This window comes from Oratosquilla oratoria, chromosome 28 (genome assembly GCF_046742065.1).
Source record: "Oratosquilla oratoria isolate Oo_2021 chromosome 28, ASM4674206v1, whole genome shotgun sequence".
Taxonomy (NCBI): Eukaryota; Metazoa; Arthropoda; class Malacostraca; order Stomatopoda; family Squillidae; genus Oratosquilla; species Oratosquilla oratoria.
Genome location: NC_134804.1, coordinates 32,228,778 through 32,243,781, shown reverse-complemented (window position 1 = coordinate 32,243,781; position 15,004 = coordinate 32,228,778). Strand labels below are relative to the sequence as shown.

The following is a 15,004-nucleotide window of genomic DNA, read 5'->3' as shown; positions in this document are numbered from 1 at the left end:
ACAAGAATTTAATTAAGAACAAACTAGATACTGAAAGATACAAAGACGGGTCTCTACGAGCATAGCTCCCCTTCCCGTATAATACAATTAGGTAAATACAGAGAGAGAGAGAGAGAGAGAGAGAGAGAGAGAAAGAATGACACACACACACAGAACATATAAAGAAAAATCCAACAATTCATCACAATAGATGTATGTAATTCAGGGCTGCATGGACTAGCATATAAGGAAAGAATGAATCAACTGGAAACTGTAACGCTGGAGGAAAGAAGAGGGAGGGTGAGGTACGGTCAATGTGTGCAAGTGTGTCAAGGGAAGGGAGGTCATTGCCAACTGTGTAAAGAGATCAGTGGGAAGACTGCAGCGGACACAAGGCCTCGGAAAGCCTGAACAAAGAAAAAAGCAAAGAATCTCAGATTCTCGAACAAGACAAAAGAGGAGCGGAGTAAATTGCCAGAGAAACTGGTATGGACCCAAACCATGCATAGATTAACAAGCGAGGTGACAACTAAGGGAAAAAAAAAAAAAGATAAGTAAACAGATATATAAGTAAATGCATAGATACATAGATATATACAAAATAAATAAAAAACAAAAACAAAAAATTAATCAAATAAACCAATGAATAAATGAAATGAAATGATCAAATATATAGACACAGCGCACACGTGGACAAAAATATATAAACAAATAAATAAGTAGATAAATAAACAAATTAAATAAATGGAGAAATAAATTAAATGATGACGATTCAGTTTAACGTTGCGAACTCCCCCTATCAGGAGGCTAGGACGGTGCCCCTTACAGAGGACTTTATATAGTCAAATGTATAGGCAGGAGAACGCACACGTGGTCATGTCAACCAGTTGGAAATAGGCGAAGGGGGCGACGGCACCCCACGCATTCACATTGTTCAAAGAGACCAATGATCAAGTTTTGTACACACACACACACACACACACACACATACACACGACTCGGTGGCGCGGTTGGTAGAGACTCTGACTCTCACTACGGCGGTCCGGGTTCGAATCCTGCCCAGGACTGAAAGAATTTCAGTATCTCTGCGCTTCGAGTCGTTACTTCAACTCTCGTGGGCGGGGAGTTGGGTGTGTGTGTGCGTGTAAGGTCACAGCATTACCCATAGATCGGTCATACGAGCTCTGAGCTCTCTTCCGGGAGGGAAATAGCTGTCGAAATATGATTAAGTTCACACACGCGCGCGCATGCACACACACACACACACACATATTAAGGTAAAGTTTGATGAGTGGAGAAAAAGAGACGGGATCCCATGAGCATAGCTCAAACCCCATATACCTATGGTTGTCAACCTTTTTGACTCCATTTACCCACTCAAGAATTCTCAACCTTTGTATTGAGTCATCCCTTCCTTTTTCTCCTAAATCCAATGCAGGAAAAGAAAAGAAAAATTAAAAAAGAAATAATGATAAAATGTTGATGAAGAGAAAACCCTTTGTTTTATTACAAAGTTGACAGACATAATTATCTTATACATCTTCTGCCAGGACAGAGCGATGGAAGTTTTATTATTATTATTATTATTATTATTATTATTATTATTATTCAGATTCTTCACATTGTACAGAAATATATAGAAATGGTAATAGCTGTCGATCACGTGTCCAACACGTGACCCAAGACTGTGGTGAAACACAAAGAAGCTAAACTTGACTTCTAAGCTGAGCTAAGGAATATTACTGAGCTTACCCAACACTGCAGCGCTCAGCAAGATAAGTGCAACAAAGCAAACACACACACGCACACATACATACACACACACGCACACACACACACACGCGCGCACACACACACACACACACACATGGCTTAATAGTTTAATGGTAAGCGATTTGGGCTCCCACGGTGTACTACCGAGTTCACTACATGTCGTTAATGTCCCCCCTAAGCAAGACACGGGTATGTGGAGTATGTAAAAGGTCATATTAATCTATGGATTGGACTACATGAGGTATGAGCTCTCGTCCGTAGGAAATAGCTAGCGATCACGAGCCCAGCACGTGATCCGTTAATTAGGTGAATCACACACAAACACACACACACACAGACACGCTCTTTCCCACTCATCTCCGCCTCCTCCCTCCCTCCCTCCCTCCCCCTCATTCTATTTTCGTCTTTACCAGAATCCCAATCGCCCTCACTCTATTTCTATTTCCATTTCTTCTTTATCTCCACGCTCTTTCTTCCTCTCTATCATGATCTTTTTCTCTTCCTTCTTCCCACTCTTCTCTCTCTTTTTCTGTCTCTGTCTTTGCTCTGTATGCCTCTTCTCTCTCGATTTTTCTCCTCACCCACTTCCTCGCTTGTCAACTCTCTGTCTTTCTCTCATCCTCATTCGGTTTGTGGGTATCTGGCGCGGGCGTGCATATCACGCGCGCGCACACACTTACACACACACACACACACACACACACACACACACACACACACACACACAAACACACACGCACACACTTACACACACGCGCGCGCGCGTATATACAAATACACACGCATAAACACATACATACACAAATACACATGCGCATCCACGCATACACACACACATATATACACATAGATACACAAATACACACGCGCATGCACGCATACACACACACATTTACACAAATACACACGTGCATGCACGCATACACACACACACATATACACAGATACACAAATACACACGCGCATGCACGCATACACAAACACATATACACACACGCACGTATGCATACACATACACACATACAGGCAGAGAGAGAGAGAAAGAGAGAGGTACACACAGAAAGAGAGCGGGAGACAGAAAAGGAGAGAGAAGTACATATACACAAACACACACACACACACACACACACACTTACAAACATATGCATGCACAAATGCACACATACGCACACACACAATGTGTGTGTATGGTGACAGCATTATCCCTAGCTCGGGCCATATAATTATGAACTCTGAGCTCATATTCGAGAGGGTAATAACTATCGATCATAGGTCGAACACTTAATTCAAGACCATAGTGATTCACACACACAAACACACACACATACACACACGCAAACATACACATACACACACACGCACGCACACACACACACACACGCACACACGCGCGCATTAAATCTTCATTTACTTAAAGCAGTTCAATTACTTTTTTCTCTTCTTTTTTTTTCTCCCGAGGTCTGCGTCAAGAGACATCTTCATTGACACCTACGCTATGATGGTTCACTTTTTCAGTCATGTTCTGGTGGTTAGCGTCAGGCGATTTGATTCAAGCGTGGTGACGCTGGCGACAAAGGAATTAATACCCGGAACGACAGTGACGCCAGAAGGCGAAAAGGTCCTCTTAGCTTACTCCTCCTCCCCAACTTATTTCTTGGACTTTTCCTCCTCCTCTTCCTCTTCCTACTTTACGTCCTCCCCCTCATCATCATCACCTTTTTCAATCCTGACCTCATCCTTATCCTTGTACTCTTCTTCATCATTTTCCTCCTCCTCCTCCTCTTCCTCTTCCTACTTTACCTCCTCCTCCTCATCATCATCACCTTTTTTCCATCTTGACCTCATCCTCATCCTTTTCCTCCTTCTCATCATTATCACATTTTTCCTTCTTGTATTCATCCTAATTCTTGTACTCTTCTTCATCCTTTCCCTCCTCCTTTTCCTCATCTTCCTCCACTTGTACTTCCTCTTTAGCCCTCTCCTACTCTTCCTCCTCGTAGGCTATCTCCTACTTTTCCTCCTCCTCTTTCTTCTCCTCTTCCTACTCCTCCTTCTCCACCTCTACACCTTCCTCCTCCTCCTCGTAGTCTACATTCTCCTCCTTTTCTTAATTTTCTTTTTCCTCCTCCTCATTTTTCTTCTTCCCATTCTTCCTCTTTCTACTCCTCCTCCACACCTTCCTCCTCCTCTTCCTCCTTTTGCTAATCCTCCTTCCTCAGATCTAGGCTCTCCTTCTCTTCCTCCTCCTCCTCGTAGTCTACCTCCTCCTCCTCTTCTTACTTTTCGTCTTCCTCCTCCTATTTCTTCTCCCCTTTCTTTCTCTTTCTCCTCCACACCCTCCTCCTCTTCTTCCTCCTCCTCGTCTTTAGCCTGAAGGCTCGCAACTCCCTGCGCAGGAACGAGAGAGCCGTGTAATACTAAAGCGAGCCAATCCGTGATGGGTGGAAAGCGAGACTTACTTGTGTGTACAGGCAGCTTTAGATCTGAATGGGGAGCTCAAGTTGGTCCGTTCATGTGTGTATGTGTGTGTGTGTGTGTGTGTGTGTGTGTGTGTGTGTGTGTGTATGTGTGTGTGTGTGTGTGTCTGTCTGTCTGGGTGTAGTTGGGTGGATGGGTGGGTGTATTATTACATCTACACTTATTCCTCCTTTGTTCAACTCTGAGAGGATTTTCCCAAGTCCCCGGAAAGTTCTGGGTCAGGAAAAGTATCAGAAACATAATCCAGGGTGGGTGGGGGGGTGGGGGTGGATGGGTGGGGGTAGGGGTAGTGGGGGTGGGGGACGGGGGAGTAATGACACACCATGCGTAGATTCGAATATCCCACAGCTGAGACAACCTTAGTAACCAAATATGAACTACTTAGTATTACACTACGGCTTATACCAATGCCCAACATATTCCCAATGTATTACGAAAATTCGTAGAAATTTCGGGTAGGTGGGAGGGGGTGGGGGGTGTCGCCCACCTCCCTTAGATGTGGCACTGTTTTTGGCTCAGATGGCCCCCTCAGCTGGCACTGTCCACATCAAGTCCGTCATTGCTCTGGCGTGTGCCGGAAGTTGAGTCCTTAGACTGATTCATTCGTCGACTTAGCTAATCTACATTCCAACTCTGAAAGCGGCAACTTACAAAGCCATGCATGCACACGTGTGTGTGTGTGTGTGTGTGTGTGTGTGTGTGTGTGTGTGTGTGTGTGTGTGTGTGTGTGTGTGTGTGTCTGTGTATGCGTGTATCTGTGTGTGTCTGTGTATGCGTGTATCTGTGTGTGTGTGTGTGTGTGTGTGTGTGTGTGTGTGTATGCGTGTATCTGTGTGTGTGTGTGTGTGTGTGTGTGTGTGTGTGTGTATGTGTGAGTTTGTATGTATGTGTTTGCCTGACTGTATTTACCTAATTGTAGCATACAGGATAAAAAAATGTTTTCCAGTGTTTTAGAATTCTTGCATTTGAATTGATTTCCCACATCTATCCCAACTACTCAACGTACGAGTATAGTCAAGAAAACAATACAAAACTCTTCCGTAATTCTAAAGTAAATTCACTTCATATGATAATTAGAAAGGTCTTAGTATGTCTTCCAATTAAAACATCATCAGATGCATTGTCAAATTTCTTATCAATAGACCAGATGATCTTAAGAACATAATAACATAATAATTAAAGAGACTGCAAGAGACCATAAGGCCTACACTAGGCAGTTCCATGTCCATTACCACCTATCACCCTATCCATAAAGTTATGTAACCTAAAAGAACAAATAGTTTCAGCGCTCACTATATGGTTACTAGGTCTATTCTATTCGTTAACTACTATATTAGTAAACCAGTTTTTGCCCATTTCTTTCATAAATATAAATTTGTAAATTTTAAATCCATTACTGCGAGTCCTGCCCTGTTGTCTTATGATGACCTTGTCTGCATAACACTTGTCAAAAACCAGGTCATTCACCTCTGACAGTCACTTGAGAATGAGTCATCTCATCGAGGAAGTCACAAGAATAATACAAGTCTCTGTGTTCCTCATTTGTAGATCACGAAAATGATACTAACTCGGTGGAACAAAAGAGGAACACAACGCGACATGCAAGGGGGGACAAAAAACAAGTTTTATAAGGTTTCTACAGAATCTCTTTGTAATGGTACGGCTGCAACAAAAATAAAAGGAAAGATCAATATCTACAGAGAAGTAGGCCAGGGCGATGAAATTTCACGGAAGTTGTTCAAAACCTTTCCAAGACGGGAGCTTCAGAGTACTTAGAAAGGGTTGACACACCACAAGGAATATTGTGATAATTCTGTTTAACGTCACGAACTCCCTCTATCAGGACGCTAGGACGGTGCCCCTTACAGAGGACTTTGCAGAGTGGAATTTAATTAACTATACCCTTGGTCCAACTCGCTGGGGGTGACGTCTAGAACCATCAGGAGATTTGCAACTCTGTTTAGTTAAAGGGTTATCACACTGAGCTATTTTTCCTCCGACATCCTACCTCCAACCTCCATTTGAATAATTAGAATATAACTTTGTTTACAGAAATCTAGACTTCTCTAAGAACATTTGAACAGTATGTCTAACATTCGTATAGGTCTACAATCTCTTAGTTCATTATTCATCTTTGCTATACTCGTATGTGACGGAAAGATAATTTGATATTTGGAAATTTGACAAATTAAATATTGTAACCGAAGTCGTTTTCACTCAAACGAACTCTCGACTGTCGGCGCTTGTGGAAGACCAGTGTGATAGGCCCTTTACTTCAGCAGGGAAAATATCAAAGATCTTTTGAACTCTTAAAGTCATTCCCTGAAGACGGCTTTGAGTAATGACTGGAACTGTTGTCAGTGAAGAATCGATCAACATTCTGACGCATTTTACATTTTTCTCCAGATTTTGAACTCTGAAGAAAAGAGAATATAAAGGAAGCTGAAGAAAAGTTTAAAGAAAAAGAATTGTAATTATTGACAAGGACCTTACACCCGAGGACTGTGATGTCTTAGTGATGTTTACAAAACACAGAGAAACTTCAGGATGAGATGAGGGCAAGTAGTGTTAGAGAACAGATCCAAAAGACTGAAGGACACAATAGAGAAGTTTGCAGGAGTGATATGGCAGAGGTTGGCGCGGTTGTGATATTAGTGAGAGAAGTTGGGAGAGGCTTTTGTTCAGTAGGAGAATCCATGTGGTTGATGACTTGAACAAATCAACCAATTGGGGGCATACGCCAGGGGGCGCTTTGTTTTACTCACTCGCCAGCGACAGTCCCCTCGGTCTCCCCCGAGCAAGCTCTCATGCAGACACCCTTCCCATTCCAAGCAACTCTCGACGAGTTCTGATCAACTTGCCCCAGGCATGAATTCTTTATCTATATTCTCTCCCAGGACTATAGATAAACCCTTCCTCCTTAAATCTTGCCAGTGACAGCTTTTTTCGGTGTGATATTGTCTCCTTAGGATGGAAACGATGGTTATTGGGTTTGAATAATTACGTGTTCACAGAGGTAGGGGTCAACAAAGGTAAACACGACCACGTTTAGCGCAAGAAATACAAATGTACACGAAGATCACTCGGTATCAAAAATAACAACAGGGGGTGCCCGCCTTTCAATGCACGCGCGCACGCACACACACACACACACACACACACACACACACACACACACACGTACACAGGGAAGGTCATAAGATAGTGTTGAACTTTGAACACAATATCAACATCAGCGCGCACTTATAGTTACTCATTCTTGTGAAAATGTACAGTGAAATAAATCACACACACACACACACACACACACACACACATACACACAGAGAGAAAAGGTTGACGTAAAAAATGATAAAAAAAAATAGAATATACTTTCTCAACTTTGGCAGCAAGCATCTTAAGTATACAAAGCGGCTCGAACCGCGGACCAGCAGCGGGAGGAGTGGCGGCGGCGGCGGCGGCGGCGGCGGCGATGTTTGTTTCACGTGGGTACGGCATGACACTAGATGATCTCCGGCAAGGAAGCGATAGAGCACTGCGTGCATTTAAGAGCCCTCGAGGTTCCAAGAACGTCGTAAGGAAGGCATTGACGAAGTCGAGATCGAGCTGGGAAAGAGAGGCAGAGGAGAGACGCGAGTAAATAAAGACGGAAGGGGAGGAGTAAGGATGAGACGGGAGGTGAGTAGGTTGCAGGGGTAAGGATGCGGTTGGGAGTGAGAGTTGGGGAGGGAAGGGGGTGGGGGATTAAGGACGGACGAAGAAGGGAGGGAGGGAGGGAGGGGAGGAAGGGAGACAGTGTGTGTAAACGCACCGAGGAAGGGTGATAGTGGGAGGAGGAGAGGTCGAGATAAACACCGACGTGGGGGTAGCCTGCAGTCAACAAAGTGCGAAGTCATGCTTTGGATGTTCGTTCTCCCTGCTGCCAGGTGATTTTATTCAGTTGAGAGAGCTTCCCGACCTCACTCCCCCCCCCATAAGTCGTTCGGAAGTGATCTCAGGACACAGCCAGGCAATTTCGTTTCAAAATTTTATTTTAAAAGGAGAAACTATTCACGGCATCTCGGCTTGTCAAGACGAATTTTCGTGTAGTGTCTCCTTGAACTTGGCATACGAATAACACGCGCACACACACACGCACACCCACGCACACACACACACGCACGCACGCACACGCACACATACACACACTCACACACAGTGATGTTCACCAAAATAACAATGTTAGATTTTTTAATTTGCTTTTTATTTATGTTTTTTTTCTTTATTTCATTTTTATGCTCTTATCAAATTCCTTGCTTCAGCGGAAATCATCCTAACCTTCTCTGAGATGAGAAGTTCGCAAAGTTAAAGCGGGTCATGATAACAATGGGCAGAGCTGGGCGCGTTCTTATGTGCGTTTCTCAGTGTCCTGACTGGCATGACTTTGCTCAGGACACTGAGGCACGTACCTAGGAACGCGCCCACCTCTGACAATGGGAAGTAATTCCTTATTTGCTTTAGTTATGTGGAGACTTCAGAATTAGAATATTTAGTGTCGCGAAGGGAAGATCCGAAACCCACGTACAGGATACAAGGGGAAGGGGGACGAAAAGGAAGAGGGAAAGAAGGAGGAGGAGGAAAAGAAGAAGGAGGAGAAAGAGGAGGAGGAAATTGGAGAGGAAAAAATTGGAAGAGGGACGAAAAGGTAGAGGGAAAGAAGAAGGAGGAGGAAAAGGAGAAGGAGGAGGAGAAAGAGGAGGAGGAAATTGGAGAGGAAAAAATCAGAAGAGGAGGGTGAAACTGGAGACGAGGAAAGGAGGACGAAGAGGAGGGGTAGGAGAAAGAGGAGGAGGGAAGATGGAGAGGAGATAAGCAGAAGGAAGAAGAGGAGGGAAATTGGAAAGAAGAAAAGGAGAAGGATGAAGAGGAGAAGGAAGAATAGGAGGACGAAGAAGAGGAGAAGAGAAGTTGGAGAGGAGAAAAGGAGAAGGAAGAAGAAGAGGAAGGAAATTGGAGAGAAGAACAGAAGAAAGAAGAATAGAAAAGGAGAAAGTAGAGGAGGAGGGAAGTTGGAGAGAAGAAAAGGAGAAGAAAGAAGAGAAAAGGAGAAGGATGAAGAGGAGAAGGAAGAAGAAGAGGAGGAGGAGGGAAGTTGGATAGGAGAAAAGGAGAAGGGAGAAGAAGAAGAGGAGGAGGAGGAGGAGGAGGAGAAGAGTAAGTTGGATGTTGGAGAAGGTTGCAGAATAGATTATGTCAGAAGCAGCAGAGTCTTGTTAGTTTGTTGCGTCCACACCTTTGACTCTGCAGCCTTCATTGCCACGGCTGTTGTTGACTGCTTGCATCATTATGATGTCGGCCTTTTACCCAAACCATTTTTATTTTTAGCCCTACTGTATTTCTCGTGTGTGTGGTTTAATGTGATCGAAAGTCCGGGTGTGTGTGTGTGTGTGTGTGTGTGTGTGTGTGTGTGTGTGTGTGTGTGTATGTGTGTGTGTGTGAATTTGTGTGTAAGGTGTGCATGTGTTTGTATGAGTGTGAATGTGAGTGTGTATGTGTGTGCATGTGCGTGTGTGTGTGTGCGTTTGTGTGAACGTGAATGTGTGTGTGTGTGTGTGTGTGTGTGTGTGTGTGTGTGTGTGTGTGTGTGTGTGATTTACCATGAATCACCATGGTCTTGGATCACGTGTTGGACTCGTGATTGACAACTATTTCCCTCCCGTAAGAGAGCTCAAAGCTGACCAATCTGTGGGTAATCCTGTGACCTTACACGCACACACACACATCCAACTCCCCGCCCACGATAGTTGGAGTAACGACTCGCAGCGCAGCGATACTGAAATTATTTCAGTCCTGGGCGGGATATGAACACGAACCATCGTAGTGGCAGCCGTAGTGTGTGTGTGTGTGTGTGTGTGTGTGTGTGTGTGTGTGTGTGTGTGTGTGTGTGTGTGTGTGTGTGTGTGTGTGTGTGTGTGTGTGTGTGTGTGTGTGTGTGTGTGTGTCGATCACGTGTTGGACTCGTGATCGACAACTATTTCCCTCCCGTAAGAGAGTCCAGAGCTCATATATGACCGATCTGTGGGTAATCCTGTGACCTTACACGCACACACACACCCAAGTCCCCGCCCACGAGAGTTGGAGTAACGACTCGCAGTGCAGCGATACTGAAATTATTTCAGTCCTGGGCGGGATCTGAACCTGGACCACCGTAGTGGCAGCCATAGTGTGTGTGTGTGTGTGTGTGTGTGTGTGTGTGTGTGTGTGTGTGTGTGTGTGTGCCCGCGCGCGTGTTAATACTACAGAATTGTTCCCGGACGGATCGCTTCCCCGCAGCTCATCTGGCAGAGCGTGATCCCAACCAGCCAGTTATTAGTTATCATCGATGAGTGGCACCGAGAGCAAGATAACAGACTCTCTCACACCGGTCTCTTGATCGGACACTTCGATGGCTTGATAGTCGCCCGCGCAATGACCTCGATAAGAACAAGTGTAGACGCATTCAAAGGTGAATTTTATGACATGATGAGGGAAGTCGCCTAGTTTGTCAATTAATAGGTTCTTTCACTTGGGTCATTCTTGTTTTCCAGACACATTTTTTTTTTTTTTTTGTCGTGTACTTATTATTATTTTTTTTGTATCTGGTTAAGTTTAGTTAGACTAACCTAACCTAATCTAACCTAACCAAACTATCGTTCCCTTGTTTTTGCAGCCTCTGGTTAAGCTTGGTTAGGCTAAACTAACCTAACCTAACCTCGTTAACCACCTTGGGTATGCCTGCCACAGCTTTGATCTCGGGAAAATAAATATAACCCTTTAACTTTGTTAGTGCCATCCGCTGATATCACGAAAAAAGAAGAAAAAACAGATAATGTAAATGATGTATGGAAGGCAGATGAGTAGCAGGGTGGGTGAACAAAGAAAACCTTTGGAGTTTTATTCACTGATGTTTCGTCCTTGAGGTACGTTTAATTTATCATTAGCTTACCACAATCAATGACGGATGACGCGTATCCTATCTGGCATCCTATTTGGGGTAAGCGCGTTAGGTAGGTTGGGTTAAAATTATCAGCCTCGTTCCTTGCAGCTCGAAGCAAAACAGCCCCATTCTAAAACAAGGAATTAGTGCTCTAGACAATCGTTTGAACGATCATCATTGATCCATGAACGATCATCGTTGGGCGATAATCGTACCGAGGAAAACCTACCGTTTACCAGAAGGTCTACCGATAAATAAGTCTTGGTGAGGACGAAACGTCAGTGAATAAAACTCCAACAGTTTTCTGAGTTTAACCAACGTGTCACTCATTCATGTAAACTTGTGTGCAGGGGGCATCTCAAATGGGGCACGAGTTAGAGACTTCAGAGACCTCAGAGACTTCAGCCGAGTGTTGCCCATGAAGTGATGGAGTCTTCAGACGACGATTTACATCCAACTAATCAATACCACGGCTTTCTAATTTAGAACGCAAATACGTCATTCAAGAACCTTTTATATCTATCACTGTAGCATGAGGTTATTATGCCGCAAATAGAAGTATTGTTGAACACGTGAACGTTCATAAACAGGATATTATCATTGACGAATGATAAATGTTCGGCCAGTAATGATTAGACTGTTTTGTGAAACATATGAAGATATCTGTGAGTCAGGAACTATCTGGAGGTCTTTCGCTCACCTGCATGCAAGCTTCCCCCCACCCCCACACCTCCGCCCGCAACGCAACTGATTTAGGCCCGAGATAACACGGTTGCTGCCACTAGTTTCAGAAATCTTGAAAAACCAATCACGGTGGGATTTGGCCCAACGCCATGCGGGGGAGGGGGAGGGGGAGGTGGAGCGGTGAGTTCTGGCACACTTCTCCGTCAAGGGCAGAATTCCCTCACCCCGTCACCTTCTCAAAAAAAAAAAAAAAAAAAAAAAAAAAGTACATAATTTTTTTTTTATTACTGTTAGGATAGGAACTCCATGAGTCAGTAAACCTATTTCTTATGTTATTCACGTCGGTGTGATCTCTTTAATGAATATGTTATGGCTAACACAGGATGGTTTTATTCAGCTCAAGGAAGCCACGCAGGTGTTGAATGGTCGGAGTGTTCTCTCTCTCTCTCTTTCGTGGTTTCCTGGCTGGTACCTGTCCGGACCTCAACCTTGCAGGTGCTCCAGAACAATTCACTCATGAACGCAGGAGAGACCGTGTCCACGCTATAGCCACATCAGTGACGATATCCGTAAGAACATAAAAACATAACATAAGAATGAAAGAAACTCCAAGAGACCACAAGGACTTCACCAAGCATTTCCACGCCCATGACCACCTGTCGTGCACATCCATAAATTTATATAGCCTTGACTGAAAACAACCAATGGTTTCAGCGCTCACGATATGGTTTTTAAGTCTGTTCCGTTCATTAACGACCCTGTTGAAGGTGAAGTGTTGTTTACTATTCGGTGGAAGCGCATCCGGGTCGAGATGAAGGAGGTTTTTCATTGAATGTCGCGTCTTGTCTCGGGCGGCCACTGCCGAGGTACCGTAAGTGATTGGCGACCGTGGCTGGGCATTGATTAAGAAGGTCTCTTGAGAGGACGTTGACGCTAAAGCTCCGGCCACACACAAGCGACTCAAGTGGGTTCATTTGAGCAAGAAACGACTTAGGTTACAGTCTTCCATTTCTCCAAATCTTCGTCATATACTGAAAAGCTGAATGACGAACTAAGAGAAGTTAAATCAGTACGAATATTAGACACATTGTTGAACTGTTCTTAGGGAATTCTAGAATATTGTAAGTAAAGTCGTCTTCCAGTTTTTCAAATTCACAATATTTGTCGAGAATCTAGAATGTGAGACGAGGGCTTATGAGACCAGCTAGCAACAATCTACACCACTTAGATGAATACCTACTCTGATAACAAATCAGAGTTTCTACACGGACTCTGGTTCTTTTTCCTTTAGGATAATCAGTAGAGGTTGTCAAGGGTCAGCCAAAAGGTAGCCACACTCTACTTATGCGCAATGTAAAATATCTATTCTATATACCAAAGGCTTCTTCCCCCATATAGGGGGAATAGCCAGGCAAGACATGCACCCACTTCCACCCACCCCATTCCCCGCCCATTGTTCGTGTCATAAGCAATGTAATGAGCCATACTACATCCACAACTCCAAAGATTCTTCTAACCACAAATATATATATATATATGTGTGTATATATATATATATATATATATATATATATATATATATTAACAACCACAATGCACTTTAATTCTAAGCCATCAAAGGCCAGCATGCTGAAATTGAAATGTGGTACTGCCCAGGACTCGAACCCGGTATCCTCATATATCAATTTCAGCATGCTGATCTTTGATGGCTTAGAATTATAGTGCATTGTGGTTGTTAAAATGTATCTCTAATCAATGGGACCCATTCAGTGTTGTACATATATATATATATATATATATATATATATATATATATATATATATATATATATATATATATTCTTTTTTATATTAGAATATGTCGTGGAAATATTGAATTGTGAAAATAGCTCACTGCAGCCGTAGACAACAACACTGTAAGTGTGATACGGCTGCAAATAGAGTAACATTTGGATATCGATGCCTGGCAACTTCAGCAACCTCTAACGGTCATTGTGGAGAGGAGTAATGTGTGCGAGCTCAGTGTTGCACCTTGTGCCCCCTCTCTCTCTCTCCCTCTCTTTCAATCTCTCTCTCTCTCTTTCAATCTATCTCTCTTTCTCTCCCTCTCTCTCTTTCTCTATGTCCCTCACTCCCTCTCTCTCTCTCTCCTTTCTCTCTCTCTCTCTCTCCAGTCCCGAGTGCAAAAATATTGTTGTTATCAGGCCCAGCGTTCCGAGTTCATCGAGTTGTGCATTCACCTAATTGCAATATACAGAATGAGAGCTATACTCGTCGCGTCCCGTCTCTGTGTTTCCATCCCAACTTGGCTTTAAAGTCACATAAGCTGACTGTAGTCTTTCTTCTTCCATATCATGTCATGAATTGGTGGATCCGTATGAAAAATTGCATTTATCAATTTTTATTTTTTTTCATGTCCCTTTTTCACATTGAGAAGTTTCCTTGGTCGATTATCTCCACTTTCATAAATTTTCAGTAATAAGAAGAAGATTGCAAGAGACCATAAGGCGTACACTAGTCATTTCCATGTCCATTACCACGTTGAAACCATGCTGTTCTTACATCCAAAATCTGTTACGTAACCCTGGTCCTACCAATGTCTAAGATGATTAAGAGGGTGTAAGACGAAGTGTTGTTGCTGGTATATGCATTGTCCCTCTTTAGTGGAAACCAATGGAAATCCCATGACTGTTGAGATGAGCATACGGATCGGCGGATGAGGAGAGTTGAGCCCGCGCGGTTTCCGCTGGGAGAGAGAGAGAGAGCCGTCTTGGCTCTTATCTCCCCGTCGTTGCTGACGTCTTTAACCCCCTTCAACCCTGAGACGCTGTTTAAGATCTTCGTTTCGCCTAAAGTACAAGCATCTTTACACCGTGGAAAGGAGAATTCCAGACAAAATTAGGGTCTCGATCTATAGAGACAGTCTTCAACACGGTGTCCGGGTCCTGAGCTCCATTGAAGCCACAGTCTTTAGTCAAAATAAACTTCACAAGTCGTGTGACTGTATTGAAGGTGTTAAGGTCTGGTCCGGACTCTGCCGCCCTGGGGCGAGGGAGTGAGTCAACATCACCAAGGAGAGGAGCTCGAGAAATCGCCGACCGCCTAGATAAAGCTTCTAGGAAAGATTTCTTAGTG

The 15,004-nt window shown here is 43.8% G+C and overlaps 1 protein-coding gene across 5 annotated transcripts in view; it reads left to right on the top strand.

The window, feature by feature from the left end:
• LOC143040290 (monocarboxylate transporter 14-like) overlaps positions 1–15,004 on the top strand; it is a 123,042-nt gene that overhangs the window by 59,539 nt on the left and 48,499 nt on the right. The gene's annotated exons all lie outside the window — the stretch shown is intronic.